This window comes from Chrysochloris asiatica, unplaced genomic scaffold (assembly GCF_000296735.1).
Source record: "Chrysochloris asiatica unplaced genomic scaffold, ChrAsi1.0 scaffold00053, whole genome shotgun sequence".
Classification (NCBI taxonomy): domain Eukaryota; kingdom Metazoa; phylum Chordata; class Mammalia; order Afrosoricida; family Chrysochloridae; genus Chrysochloris; species Chrysochloris asiatica.
The window spans coordinates 5,863,363-5,878,967 of record NW_006408571.1 but is presented as its reverse complement, the minus strand read 5'-3'; positions in this window follow the sequence as shown (position 1 = coordinate 5,878,967).

The window sequence follows — 15,605 nt, the reverse complement described above, 5'->3', positions numbered from 1 at the left end:
AATGCCTCTTCTTCCAAGCAGAAAAAGCTGTCAGTTTTTAATTGGTAAAGCAAGATTCCTATTAAAGGGAATTACAGGGGAAGGGAGGAAATTTTACAAAGAGTTGTCAAATCACAAACTTTCTTAACAACAATTCATAGACAAACAACAATTCCTTATCTCCTGGTAGAATTTGATTTCCACATTTTGATGAGGTGGCCTGTGACTGAATGTGTATCCTCAGGCCAGTTCTAGTTGAAATGCTTAAAATGTAAAAAATGATTTCTTTGTCTAAGAAAAGAGAAGGTTGTCTAAATTCTAATCTGAAACTTTTGAAATGCAAAGCTTTGTTTATCTGGCTGGGGTAGGTGAAGGTTGAAAATGGTTCAGACAAATTCACCCCATAGATTCATGGAGCAGATAGGAAGCTGAATAAAAACCAAAATTATATCAAGCCCACTGAAATTGAACCAATTCAGACTTACAGATACCCTATAGAATGGAGTCCGTCTTCCTCATAGGGATTCCAAAGCTGTACATTGTTTTGGACGTAGACTCCTTCTTGGAGTCCTAGTGTGGCACTGTAGGAAGTCTTGGCCTACTAACCACAAGATGAGGTGGGTGGTTCCAATCTACCAGCTGCTCCTCAGAAACCCTATCTAGGGTCACCAGGAGTCAGAACCAACTCAACAGCACTTAACAACAACACACTGCCTCGTCTTTTTCCTGAAGAATAGCTAGTGAGTTCAAACCCCCAAACTTTAGGTTAGTAGCCCAGTGCTTAAACCACTGTACCACCAAGGCTGCAAGTCATCTAAGGTTAGAAATTCTGATTCTTGTCATCTTTGTTATTCTAACAATAACAATTTGATAAGGAATTAAAAACTGAATACCATTGCTCAAAAAGGTAGAAATGAAAATTTTAATTTAAAATGGAGTTTTAATTTAGGTATGAAGCTACTCTAATCAGATATACTAGCATGATGATTATGTTAAGGTTCACCTACACAAAAATAAATAAGAGAAATAAACAAAGAAAAGCACTGGACTGCAAAGTCAGTAGTTCAACCTTACCCATCACCCCTTGAAAACCCAATACAGGGTCCCTATGAGTCCAAATTAACTCGATGGCACTTAATAACAAGAGCAACAAGTGTCAATATTGTTATTCTTGCTATTTTAAATTTTTGTAACTGAAATTTTTATTCTGTAAAAATCTACTTTTGTGACACATTGTAAATTGTGTTCACAAATAAGAACCTTATGATATGTCAACCTGAGATTTCTCTTTTCTTATTCATACTAGCTGCTATAAGATTTGGTATATATTTCTGCATTTGAGAGGTACATACTATTTCATTACTATAGCCTCTGTCTCTTCTTTAATGTTTTCTTCAAGATGATCTTGGAAACGTACAGTAAGGATAACATGTAGCGATAGGTAAGGAATCCCCTTGGCAGCCCATGGCACTTTCAATATTCTCCTCCAACAGCATGACTCAAATGTGTCAATTCTTCTACGGTGGTCTTCCTTATTCACTGTCCAGCTTTCGCATGTATATGAGGTTATTGAAAATACCATGGCTTCGGTCAGGAGCACCTTAGTCCTCAAGCTAAGAGGTTGGCCCAGGATCCGGCAGTGTTTTGTTTTGCTGTGCATAGGATCGCTACGAGTAGGTACAGACTTGATGGCACCTAACAACAACAACAACAACAACAGTGTTTTGCAGACAAGCTTAGCTGAGAAAATGCAAAATTCCGACTTATCTGGCTATGTTAGTTGCTAAAAACTATAAATAACAAAGGGAATGGTTTCTCTGCAGTCAAACCAGGAAGTGAAAGGAATATTTCCCAAGGAAGGAGGTTTTTAACACAGGTACATTGTTATCAAATGACCTTTAAAAATATTCCATTCATTATTGTTGCTGTTAATTGCTGTCAAGTCAGTTATGACTTATAGTCAGTTCTGACTCACAGTGATTCTGTATACAATCCTGTAGAGTGTTTCCTATGCTTTAAATCTTTGCACTGCTATTGGATGTGAACCATGTACCTTGTGGTTTGCAGTTCAGTATTTATCATATGGAGCCATGGCACTTCCTACTTTCATGGTGTTGTTGTTAAGTGTCCTCAAGTCAGTTCTGATTCATAGTGACTCTGCTTAGGATTTCTGAGGAATGGTTGGTGAGTTTGAACCACTGACCTTGTGGTTCAAACCAACCTTGTGGTCTAGTGCATTATTCTACAGTATTCTATAGCATCGTGTTGTTGTTGTGAGGTGCTGTCGAGTCAGCTCCATCCCACAAGGATACTGCACAGGCTTTCCAAAGAGTAGCTAGTGAGCTTGAACCACCAGCCTTGTGGTTCAAACTGATTTCCAGGATGATAAAGCTGGAAACTTTTAAGAACAGTTCTCTTATCTAAGCTTCCCAGACAACCAAAGTTTCACTTGAGCAAGCAGTTTCTAAAGAGCCTTGATGCTCATTATTATAATTAGCAACAGCTCCAAGAAATGTTTTATATCAACTTAGACATTTTTTATAACTTGTTCTGAAAAACATATATTGTTGTAAGTCTTTTGTAATTATAATTTTAAAATTTGTAGCCCACCAAAACATTTAAGCATCTGTATTCATCTCAATGTAAAGAAAACAAAAATCCTCACCACTGGACCAGCCAGGTGACATCATTGATGGCGTCAAGTGTGGTGGCGGTAGTGAGGTTGGTCCAGGATGGGACATTGTTTCGTTCTGCTGTGCATGGGGTCACTATGAGTCGGTTCCGACTCGATGGCACCTGACAACTGGACCAATAAACAACATTCTTATCAATGGAGAAAAGATTGAAGTTGTCAAGGACTTCATTCTTCATAGATCAACTATCAACACTCATGGAAACAACAGTCAAGAAATCAAATGAGGTACTGCATTAGGCAAATCTGCTGCACAAGACCTTTTTAAAGTGTTGAAAAGCAAAGATGTCAGCTTGAGGACTAAGGTGTGCTTGATCCAAGGCATGGTATTTTCAATAACCTCATATGCATGTGAAAGTTGCACAGTAAATAAGGGAGACAGTAGAATAATTGATGTTTTTGAGTTATGGTGTTGGAGGAGAATATTGAAAGTGCCATGGGCTGACAAAAGAACCAACAGATCTGTGTTGGAAGAAGTGCAGCGAGAGTGCTCCTTGGAAGCCAAGATGGCCAAACTTCGTCTCTCATACTTCAGACATATTGTCAGGAAGGACCAGTCGCTGGAGAAGGATATCATGTGTGCTAAGGTGGAGGGTCAGAGAAAAAGAGGAAGACCCTCAGCAAGATGGATTGGCCAAGTGGCATCATCAATAGTGAGGTTGGCCCAGGATCGGGCAGTGTTTCATTCTGCTGTGCATAGAAGGTCTCTAAGAGTCGGTACTGACTCAATGGCACCTAACAACAACAATTCACTAGAAGCCTTTTCCCACTTCTCTATCACTCCCTACCACAACATGAAAGGAGCTCTAGTAGTGTAGTGGTTATGAGTCAGTCTCATAGTCAGCAGTCGAAAGTACCTGCAGTCTCATGGGAGATGGGTTCCAGTACAGTTTTACAGCCTGGGAAACCATATGTTGTTGTTTTTGTTAAGTGCCGCTGAGTCGATGTCAACACATAGAGACCCTGTATAGGGTTTCCGATAAGCAGTTGGTGAGCTTGAACTGCCGACTTTACAGTTCAAACAGCTTTTCATTCTGGGGCATTAACCCACAGTGCCACACCAGGAAACCATAATACAGGGTCACTATTTGAAACTGACTCCATGGCACATAACCACCACCACAACATCAAGGATTCCTGATCAAGTAGATTATGAGCTAATCACAAGATCAGTAGCTCGAATTCACCAGTTTCTCTTTGGAAGAGATGAGGCTTTTTGCTCCTAAAAACATGTGTGGTTGTTAAATGCTGTTCTGACCTGGTGATACAGTGTCTTATCATATAGCACCATACCAGAACCCTATAAAGGGTCTCTGTGAATCGGAACAAGTACAGTGGCATGGAACTACCATCACTAATATGACCTCAACTAAAAACTAATAGCAAGGGATTTTACTGGAATCTCTTTGTTTCTTGTCCTATATTCTCCCACCTGGAACCCACTCTCTGAACTCACCATGTTTTTGCCTATATAAACTGTTAATTTTCCATCTGGATACCTAACTAATATTGAATAAATCCTCTGAATTTTCATTTAACTTCTGAATGGGTTGTCCCCTCCCCACATCCAGTCATGTCTCCCCACCCCCAAGTAATGTCCTCATTTCTTTCAGCTAACTTCCCACACCACTTCCCTAGGGACATTCTGTTACAAGATGCCAGGACCTCAGACCTCTATGTTTTGGGGTAAAGTAGGGAGAAAGTCAGTCTAATTTCTAATGCCTTTCATTCCTTTCATAAATAATCTTTTTTTTTTCAAATATCCTTGAATCATTTCATGTTTCAAAACTGATTTTTATCAGAGAATAGGTCTTCAAAGCAGTAGTAATCAAGGAGAGAGAGAAAAAGAGGGGTTTGAGGGAGAAGAATAGAGTAAATAGGTGACAACTACCGAGGAACAAACAGTCATAGAAAATATACAACCCAAAGTGTGAATCACCAGCAGGCTAAAGAAACACAATTTATTTCCTTTAGATGCTGAGTCTCACATTTCAGTGGTGACTGGTTAACATGTGACTTTGCTCATTAATGATCTCTTCCTCACCTTTCCCTGTAGGTAAGCATCAAGGTCAGCAGTTGAAGCTCACTGGTCACTCCTCAGAAACCCTATACAGTGTCACTATTTGTTGGCACTGACTCGACAGCACTTAACAACAACCCTCAAGGTAAGGGTCTCAGTCCATATTATCCAATGCAACCACAGGGTACTTGTCCTGTGAAGTTTAGAATTATTGCACAGCCTTTACAAATACCTGTATTCATGTAGCATTATTTTTGAGTGTTGTTGACTCAGTTCAACTCATAGTGAACTTGTATGTGTTTTCTGGGACCATATATCTTTGTGGGAGCAGACAGCCTCGTGTTTCTCTTGGAGACCATTTAGGTTTGGCTTAAACCATGAACTTCGTGGTAAACAGTCCAGTGCTTCTCCTACATGGTCACTACACTTACCCTCTTCACATGACATCCTGTTTTCTTGGACATTTGTTCTTTCGTGGCTCTTAATATTTCATATCCTACTTGACAATATAGGTTTACTTTCTGTTTCTGTTGTTTGATGCCTTCAGATTGGTTCCAACTCAAAGTAATCCTATGAACAGTAGAATGAAATACTGCCTGGTCCTGTATTATCCTCACAATTATTGTTACATTCCTTGCTGCTGCCACTGTGTCTTCCTTTTTTCACTGAGCCTCCACTTTCAGTAGGGGCTGCTCAGTTCTTGTGAATATATTTTGACCCCTGTTTGGTCAAGGCCTAAGCACTCCAAAATGGCCCCACTCTTGTCAAGTGTAATAACTTCACTTACATCAAGGTAGTCCTTGCAGTAATATTATCCCAATTGCTAAATCATTGTGGTTTGGGTCCAGACACTAGTTATACTGGGGTCCAAGAAGTTAAGAAGGTGGTCTAGTTCCCCTCAATATTTTGATAACCGGGCGGGTTGTTGTTGTTGTTAAGTACTATGGAGTCAGTTCTGACTCATAGTGACCCTGCACAAGGTTTCCGAGGCTGCATTTGCAGCCTTTATGGGAGCAGAAAGCCTCATCTTTCTCCCGCGGAACAGCTGTTGCTGTTAAGTGCCGTCAAGTCAATTCTGACCCATAGTGACCCTGTATAGGGTTTCCGAGAAGCAGCTGGTGAGCTTGAACCGCCGACCTTACAGTTCAACTGGCTTTGCAGTTTAGCGCATTAACCCACAGCGCCACACCAGGTCCCCCCTTAATTCCGAGAATGAGTCCAAATGCAATAATAACAACACTCTTTCAGTAAATGCCATAACAGTAGTTTGTTTGCTTAGTATTATAAAAAAGTTTGCTTAGCCCAGAGTAGTTAGCAAAGAAATAGGCAGAACCTTCCTGCCCAGCTGGTCACCACTGGACATTGTGCAGTATTCCCAGTTAGCAAATTTCTCTGTCTGTAAACCATTTGGGTCTTGATTACTTCGTAAATCATCGATGCCTTTATTACTTTGCTGTAATAAACCATGTCTTTTGGACTCTCTCCGGGTCAGCTTTTCAGTCTCTCTGCACCTTTACCCAACAAGCCACATCTGTGGTCACTCATGATCTGCATCTATGCAGTTTCAGTAATGTTATTCTCATACTGAAGGCAAAAAAAAATGTTGATACACTCACTGATCTCATTGTATACCAGATGTCTCATCCACTTTCCATACAATATTCCACTTAAACCTCCTCTCATGCAAAGTGGTAGCTATGATTTATTTACTTTTATATTCACTGAAGGGGTCTTGGTGTGGTATTGTAGAATAAGCACTGGAATGATAACCAGTAGGTCAATTGTTCAAACCCATCAGCCACTCCTTAGAAACCCTATGCCAAGGTTGTTATAACTCAGAACTAACTCAAGAGCGCTTAACATAGTCACTGAAACTGGGGTATAAAAGTTAACCAATTTTTGAAGAAATGATTCATTAAGTGTAAATGCTGTGATTTGGACTCAGTTTTGTCAGACTTCAACATCAGGGTCCTTAAGTAGACACCCTAATGATAAGCACCCAATCAGTAGGTTAACAGTTAATGTCTGTTAATTGAATGAATGACCCCATCAGAGAGTCAATGGAACAATGACACTATGCCAGAAAGAATAACCTTAGCCTAGCCTCTCCAGTCACATCAATGGCTTCAAAACAAAGAAGCTTCTCTTACCAGCCTGAATGTGTGAAAATGTCACAGCAGGAAGCTGTATGTAAGTAGTTTCTTTCCCTGGATAATAGATTGTACAGATTATTTCTAATTTTGAATAGTCTGTACTTCATTACTAATGACTTGTCCTTGCCTTTTGGAGTATCCTCCTTGTCAGTCAATCCTGGAATACTTGCCAACAGAAAGACTTCTTTCCTTGCTGTTATCAGCTAGCCTGTCAATATAAGTCCTGGGCAGTTAATCACAATACAGGGGGAGTTGTTCACCATACCAAACAAAACATGATACATATGAAAATTTGGATACTCTTTAATTTCAAGCTAGCTGATCTACTGGCTAAATTTGAAAGTTCAATAATTCTCTCCTGAGCTCTCCCTCATATTATCTCCAATATCTCTCCTGATTTCAGGGTCTGCCCTTTGTGCTCCGCATGCTCATGTCTGCTACATTATTAATTACTCACTGATAAGGCCTGGGTAGCTTAATTTTCACTGAGTAGTCTAGCATTCTAAGTGGCATCTCCTGAGTATCAACTAATTCATACTCCCTGTTTATCATCAAGGAGAAATTCCAAACATTTGCTCCATCCTTTCCATGCCCACTTGTTATTCACTGTGCCTACTTCTTAAGTGCTTTTTGAAGTGCTTTTCAAACCTTTTTCTCAATGAAATCTTTCACCCATTTTACCAGTACTTATTGAGTCTCTACTTGTGCCAAGTGTTTTCTAGTTGCAGGGATGCTGTCTTGAACACAGGAGATGAATATCCCTACCCAGATGAGCTTGATGTTTAAACTGGAAGTAGAATCTTAAAAATAAAATGAATGAGTAAAATATTACTACATTGGATGATAGTAAGTGATATGGAAAAATAAAGCATGTAAGGGGATTGGAGTACATAGGGAGATATAATTTTAAATAACATGGTTGGGGAAGACCTCATTAATAAGGAAACTGTGACCAAAGGATTGATAGACTTGCGTGTATGAGCCTATTCAAAAGTAGATGACTTTTCCAAGCAGAGAGAATTTTAAACTTTCTAATGTAGGAGCATGCCTAGCACATTCCAGGAACAGCAAGAAGGTTGTGCCTGGAATAAAGTGATTAAGAGAGGAAGAGTAATAGGTGCTGTAAGTGAAGTTAATGTGTCCAGAATGTTGGGGGGCAGAGGGAAGCTGTTGTCCAACAGTATGGCAATCAAGCTACCTCAACAGAATGAGCTATCAAACTTTCTACTATTCAGTAATATCCTCAACACATTTCCTGTATTAGATGTTGTCCCCAGGCAAACTACGCATATTTTGTTCTTAAATTTAGAACTGCTGATAAAATGTGTCCAGGTCTAGAGAGATCCTGCAGTCCTAATTTTCTTCAGTTCATTTAAATCACTTCCTTTCTATTCATAATTGCTTAGCTATTGTCCCTTGAGGATTCTGTTTGCTTATTCTCTCTAAAATTGGTGTCTTCTGCTTCACACTTTTTCATATTAAATGCATCCTATTTTTAACACTAAGACTTTGGACTTAGCCTCCACTATCCCTACAGAGAAAACAGTAATGTTTGAGAGCACATCTACCAACAACCTCCGAGTGACTGAGCCACAGAGAAGCAGTGCTCTGATGACTCCATAGTGTATACACAGCACTCCAGGCCTCCAGGGTCATTTCAAAGACTGGTTGTCTTAACAATTTCAAGGTGACCAACAAGTACAAGTTTATCCTAAATGTACATGCAGTAGAATGAAATTATAAAACTGAACTTTTGACAAACCAAAAATATGAGAATGAAAAGGATAAAGAATGTTGTATTTCCAGCCTAATACTCTTAAATGAGTGAACATAGAAAAACTTAAAGGACAGGTATATATATGATGTTTAAAACATTTCTGCAAGTAGCATGACCAGCTTTCTTACCTTTATCTGTGCTAGCCCAGCTAAAAGTTCTTTAATTGTAAATGTATGTCTAAAGGTTATGCTGCCAAGTTCTTACTCATTGTATTTGGTTTATCTGGAACCCATGAAATGTACTCAAAACTTTGTAGCAGTAGCTCAAGACAAAACAAATTTATTATCTCATGAAAAAAAAAGTATCTGCAAATATTACCAAATGTCTCACAGAGGAAATGGTCACCTTATTAAAACTACTGATGTTAAAGAAGCAGGATCAGTATCCTTTACTACTTTTGTTAAGAATTCAGTACATTCTAATCAGAAACAAGTTTCACCCTTTAATAAAAATGTACAAACATACAGAGTTAATGAGCTAGTTTAGAGTGACTTGAAGTCATTAAGGGAAGCTTTACCAAAACCACTGCTGATGCTCTCAAAATATCCCTTTGTCAAAAAGGAGAAGTTTTAAAAACTTTGTATTGTGATTTAAATGAAGATTTACAGACAAGATCATCATTTTTACATTCTATAAAGCATACACTTTGCTTCATCACAATGATTACAACAGCCTCCATGTAGCAGAAGTTCACCTATTTCTTCCTGTGAATCCTATTTCCATTCCATCCCCCTTCCCATCCCTTAATTTAGTCCTTAGGTAAATGCTGCCCTTTTTATTTTGAAAGACCATTCCATGATGAGCATAACTTACTAGTGTTGTTAACCCTTCTACATACATACCTATCTATTGTTTGTCTGAAAATTGAACCATGAGGTTGATCTCCGTTCTTGTAGCTGCTCCAGACTGGTCTGCTTGTCCTTTCAAGTGGAACTGTCCCACCTCAGAAGATTCTGGATAGGGATCAGGATTCCACCTATGTTCTAGAGCAATGCAAAGGCTCTGCAGGGAGCCTCCTTCACTGGGCAAGTTCTAGCTCCATTTTAGATATTTCAATTAGTTATAGGCTGAAGACAGACTTATAAGCATTCTCTGGTGATGTTTCTGGCTATTCCTCTCTCTCCCTTTCAAGTGTTTATTTTACAATAGTAGGCAAGGGAAACCAAGATTCAAAAGACAGCCAAGCACCTTAACAACATTTCCCCAGTTTTACCCATTCAAACCATGTCTCATCTTTGTATCCATGAGGACCATAGTCTCGGGGTTCACCAGTCTCTTTCTGACCAGTAAGCCTGGTCTTTTTTAAAAAAATAATTTTAAGTATTTTTCCATGTTTTCTCCCCTCTATCAGGGACCTTTGAATGTGCTCCCTTTCAGAGCAGTTTGTAGTGGTAGTAAGGCACCGTCTAGTTCTTTTGTTCTCAGAGTTGTGGAGACTGATGTTCACATATTCCATTAGTCATTGGACTAGTTGATTCCACTGGACTAACAAATTTCAAGCATCTTCAATTCTGATCACTCTTCCTCTTCAGCACATGGAGAGACCAATAGTTACACCTCAGATGGTTGCTCGTGAGCTTTCAAGATCCCAGACACTACTCACCAAAGGAGGATGTAAAACACTGACTCTGTGAACTACGTTATGCCAGTTTACTTTGGTATCACCTGAGATTATAGACCTGAGCCTCCAGACCCAGCAACTCATTACCTTAAGAGGTTTGATGATAGCTAAAAAGTTTACATCATTTTGCCCACTATATGCTCCAACATATTCACATCTGTGTTTGCAAGAATGGTCAATACCCATGTACCAATGTTCTCTTTCAAACCCTTATATATTTATGGGTATATTACCACTCTTCCCCCCATACCCTGTCTGTCCACATATCCACCTGCAGTGCACTGCTGTACCAAGGTTGTATAACACTATTTGCCTCTATCCCCTTTAGCCCTGCATACCTCCCTGTGTGTTCATCTGTCTTCATCAACCTCTGTCAATATCCTTCTTGTATATTATCCTTCCTTCCCATCACTCAAGTTAACATATATGCATCTCTGAATCCTGGTGTGGTACTATAGAATAAGCACTGGACCACAAGGTTGGTTCAAACTTACCAACTACTCCTTGGAAATCTTATATAGGGTTGCTATGAGTCTAAACTGACTCAATAGCATTTAACAACAATCCTCTAGCCAGTGGAATAATCTCCCTTCCTTTCCAACCCTGGTAATCATCAAAGAATGTTTCTTTTAGTATGAAACCCTTTCCTTGATTTTTACAATAGTGGTCTCATGCAATATTTGTCATTTTGTGATTGACTAGCTTCACTCATAATAATGTCCTCCAGATACATTAAAATTATAAGGAGTTTCACAGATTCATTGTTATTCTTCACCATTGAATAGTATTTCATTGTGTGTATGTACCAAAGTCTGTTTATCCATTCTTTCATTGATGGGCATTTAGGTTATCTACATCTTCTTGCATCTGCGAATAGTGCTGCATGCAATGAACCTCAGTGTGCATATATCTATTCATATTCTGCTCTTATTTCTTGTGGGTCTATACCAAATAGAAGGGTTGCTGGATCATACTATATTTCTATTTTAAACTTTTTGAGTAAGTGACATACCATTTTCTGCAGTGGTTGAACCATTTTATAGTTACACCAGCAATGTAGGAGGGTCTCAGTCTCTCCACACCCTCTCGAATATTTGTTGTTTTCAAATTTTTTGAACTTTGCTACTAGCTGGGGTGAGATGATAACTCACTGTTGTTTTGTTTTGCAGCTCTCTAATGGCTAGTGATCATAAATATGTATTCATATGTTTCTTTGCTATATGAATGCCTTCCTTGGTGAAGTGTCTGTTCATGTCCTCTTGTATCCTGGGGTAGATAAGATAACAAGATCTGGGATAGGAGAAGGGTGTACTTTGGTAACACGAAGTCTGACACCATACTTTGACGCTTGTTGACTTTTTTAACCTCATCCCTCTCTCATTGCCTTGAACCGCACTTCTGGATATGCTTTTTCAAAACAAAAACAACCAAAAAGCCTGTAAATTCACTTCTTATGTGCCACAGGGAAACTCAAATCATGCAAACTTCAGCTTGGGTTTGTGAACTCTCAACCTGGCCATATCCCCTAATCACAATTAAAACCCTAAAACACATTCCTTTCCTTTGTCTGTAAGCCAATAGGACCTTCTTGAGAGGCCTGGCATGCTCTTTCCAGAGACTTCCATTATCAAAGTAATAAGCCTTTTCCTACTCGCTCTCTTTCTGTGTCTCCCTCTCTCCTTGTTTGTGTCTGTGGTATGTGTGAGTGAGTAGAAGAGAGGAGAGCACAGGATAGGAAGGGAGAGGAGAGCTGAGGAAAGAGCCTCCAATGAAGTATGGAAAGATTGTGACATTATATTAATCCAGACCTCGTTTTATACTTTGAGAGAGTACTTAAACTGTGTATCCTAATCAAACTTACCATCTCAATATCCAATTAGACATTGTCTAAATTGTTGCTTGTTCATGAAAATTCTTTTCTTTCTGCTTCAAGCCAACAGAATTATCCACGAAAAAGAGGCTTAGATTAATTCCTTCACTGGAAATCATCTTCCGTTGAGCCCCCAAAAGTACAGCATGCTGCACAAATCTGAAACAGTACTATTATAACAGCTTCATTTCCCAAAGGGCAATTTTCCCTTCCGAATTCTTTTGCCCCTGTATTCCCTATGTTGTTGTTTTTGGTAAGTGCCATCAAATCAATTCTGACTTATAGAGACTCATATACGGTTTCCAAGGAGCAGCTGGTGGATTTGAGCAACCGTCATTGCAGTTCAAAGATTATAAGCATTTGTAAACAATGAGTCTCTGTACTTGCCTTGCCTTTCTTACTAAATATATCATTTTCTAGGTGGAAGAAGTGAGTTATTTAATTGATGACACCATAAGACTGACTGGAAGAGGTTAATTTAAAAGAATAGATCCAGGAAGAGAAAGACAGAGCCCCTACCTATTAGAAAAAAAAAAAAAAAAAAAAAAGCTTGCACATTGAGGTAAAATCCATTATGAAAGCTGTGGTCTTTGATCTTCTGCAAGAAATATTTTGACTTCTCTTCAATTTCAGAACATAAGATTGTATCATCTGCATATGACAAGGTTGTCAATGAGTCTTCCTCCAATCCTGATGCATACTTCTTTATATAATATAGTTTTTTAGGTTTTTGTTCAGAATACAGATTGAATAGGTATCAATATAGTCCTAGCGCACACCTTTCTTGAATTTAAAGAATTCAGTGTCCTTTAGTTCAGTTCGAATGACTGCTTCTTGGTCTACATATAGGTTCCTCCTGAACACAGTTAACAGTTTTGGAATATGCATTCTTCTCAGTGTTATCCATAGCTTGTCATTATCCACACAGTCTAAAGCCTTTGCATAATTCACAAAGCACAGATAAACATCTTTCTGGTATTCTCTGGTTTCAGCCAAACTCTATCTGACATCAACAATGATATGCCTAGGTCTACGTTCTCGTCTGAATCTGACTTGAACTTCTGGATGTTCAATGTCAATATAATGTTACAGCTGTATTTGAATGATTTTACTCCTATGTGATATTAATGATATTGTCTGATGATTTCCACATTCTCTTGTGTCATCACTCTTAGAATTGAGTACAAATATGGATCTGTGTCAATCAGTTTGCCAGGTAATTGTCTTCAAAATTTCTTGGCATAGATGAATAAATACCTCCAGTGTTGCATCAGTTTGTCGAAAGATTTCAATATGTATTCTATCAATTCCTGGAGCCTTGTTCTTTGTCAATGCCTTCAATATATCTCAGACAGCTTTCTTCAATACCGTTAGCTCTTGATCATATGCTACTTCTTGAAACTGTTGATCATTAACCATTTCTTTTTGAAGCAGTGACTCTGTGTGTTCCTTCCATTCTCTTTCATGCTTTCTGAATCATTCAATATTTTGTTTATATAATTCTTCAATATTGCAATTCGAGACTTGAAATTTGTCTTCAGTTCTTTCAGCTTGAGAAACGATGAGTGTGTTCGTCCTCTTTTGTTTCTAACGTTAGGTCTGCATATTTCATTATTATTAACTTTGTCTTCTCGAGCTGCCCTTTGAAATTTTCTGTTCAGCTCTTTTACCTTCTGATATCTTCCATTTGCTTTAGCACCTCTATATTGTTGAACAAGCTTCAGAGTGTCTTCCGACATCCATTTTGGTCTTTTCCTTCTTTCATATCTTCTTACTGATCTTTTGCTTTCTTTTTGTATGATGTTCTTGGTGTCATCCCACAACTCGTCCGGTCTTTGGTCATTAGTGTCTAATGCATCAACTTGGTTCTTCAGATGATCTCTAAATTCAGGTAAGATAGGCTTAAGGTCATTTTTTGGTTCTTGTATCCTTGTTTTCATTTTCTTCAGCTTTAGCCTGAATTTGCAGATGAGCAATTGATGATCTGTTCCACAGCCTGCCCCTGGTCTTGCTTTGGCTGATGATATGGAGCTTTTCCACCATCTCTTCCCACAGGTGTAGCGAATTTTATTTCTGTGTATTCCATCTGGTGAGGTCCATGTGAGAAGTTGTCTTTTATGTTATTTTAAAAAGGTATTTGCAAGAAAAAAAGTCATTGGTCATGCAAAATTCATTCATGCATTCTCCAGCATCATTTCTATCCTGAAGGCTATATTTTCCAATTACTGATCCTTCCTCTTTGTTTCCAACTTTTGCATTCCAGTCAACAGTAATTATCAATACATTGTGAATGCCTGCTTAATCAATTTCAAACCATTGATCCTTCCTCTTTGTTTCCAACCTTTGCATTCTGATCACCAGCAATGATCAATACATCATGAATGCCTGTTTGATCAATTTCAGACTGAAGAAGTTGGTAGAATTGTTCAATGTCATCATCACTGGCTTTAGTATTGGTTGCATAAATTTGAATAATAGTTGTGTTAACTAGTCTTCCTTGTAGGTATATGGATATTATCCTATCACAGACAGCATTATACTTCAAGATCGATCTTGCAATGTTCTGTTTGATGATGAATGTGACACCATCCCTCTTTCAATTTGTCATTCCAGGCATAGTAACCATAAGACTGTCAGATTCAAAATGGCCATTACCAGTCCACTTCAGTGAAGTAACGCTTAAGGTGTTGATCTTTGTGCATTCCATTTCATTTTTGACAACTTCCAATTTTCCTAGGTTCATATTTCGTACATTTCATGTTCTGATTATTAATGGATATAACAACTGTTTCTTCTCATTTTGAGTTGTGTTCCATCAGCAAAGCCCAAAAATCTTGATTTCATTTGCATCATCACAGTCAACTCTACTTTCAGGAGGCAGCTCTTCCCCAGTCACACCTTGAGTGCTTTTTCCACCTGTAAGGCTCATCTTCTGGCACTCTATCTGACATTATTCTGGTGCTATGCACTGGTTTTCAGTAGTCAATAATCTGGAGATATCTGACATTGCTCCAATGGCATTCATAAGGTTTGGTGGCTAATCATACAGTAGTTTGCCTCTCCTTCTTCCTAGTTTGTCATAGTCTGGAATCTGCTGAAACATATCCACATGGAGGTCCCTGTTGGCATTTAAAATACTGGTGGCAAAGCTTCCAGCATCACAGCAACACACAAGCCACCACCATGTAACAAACTGATAGTGAGTCCAACAGGCATAATGGAGTACAATCACAGTGCCCAAGGGACAGTATTTCCTTTTGAAAGTGCTGTTCCTCTTATCTGTTTCGTATTAATACTCCTTAGTGGTGACAGGGGAGGGAAACCACAACTTTGTTGCTTCTGCCTCTCCCTAGGAAGCTTCAGATTGCCACCAATTCCTCTATCGATCCCACAGGTCCTGAGTAAGCTTGGTATCTAGTCAGTATTCTGTCATATCTTTATTTGCTATAGATCCCACAGACAACAGTCTTGAATATTTCAAAACACTTGGGAG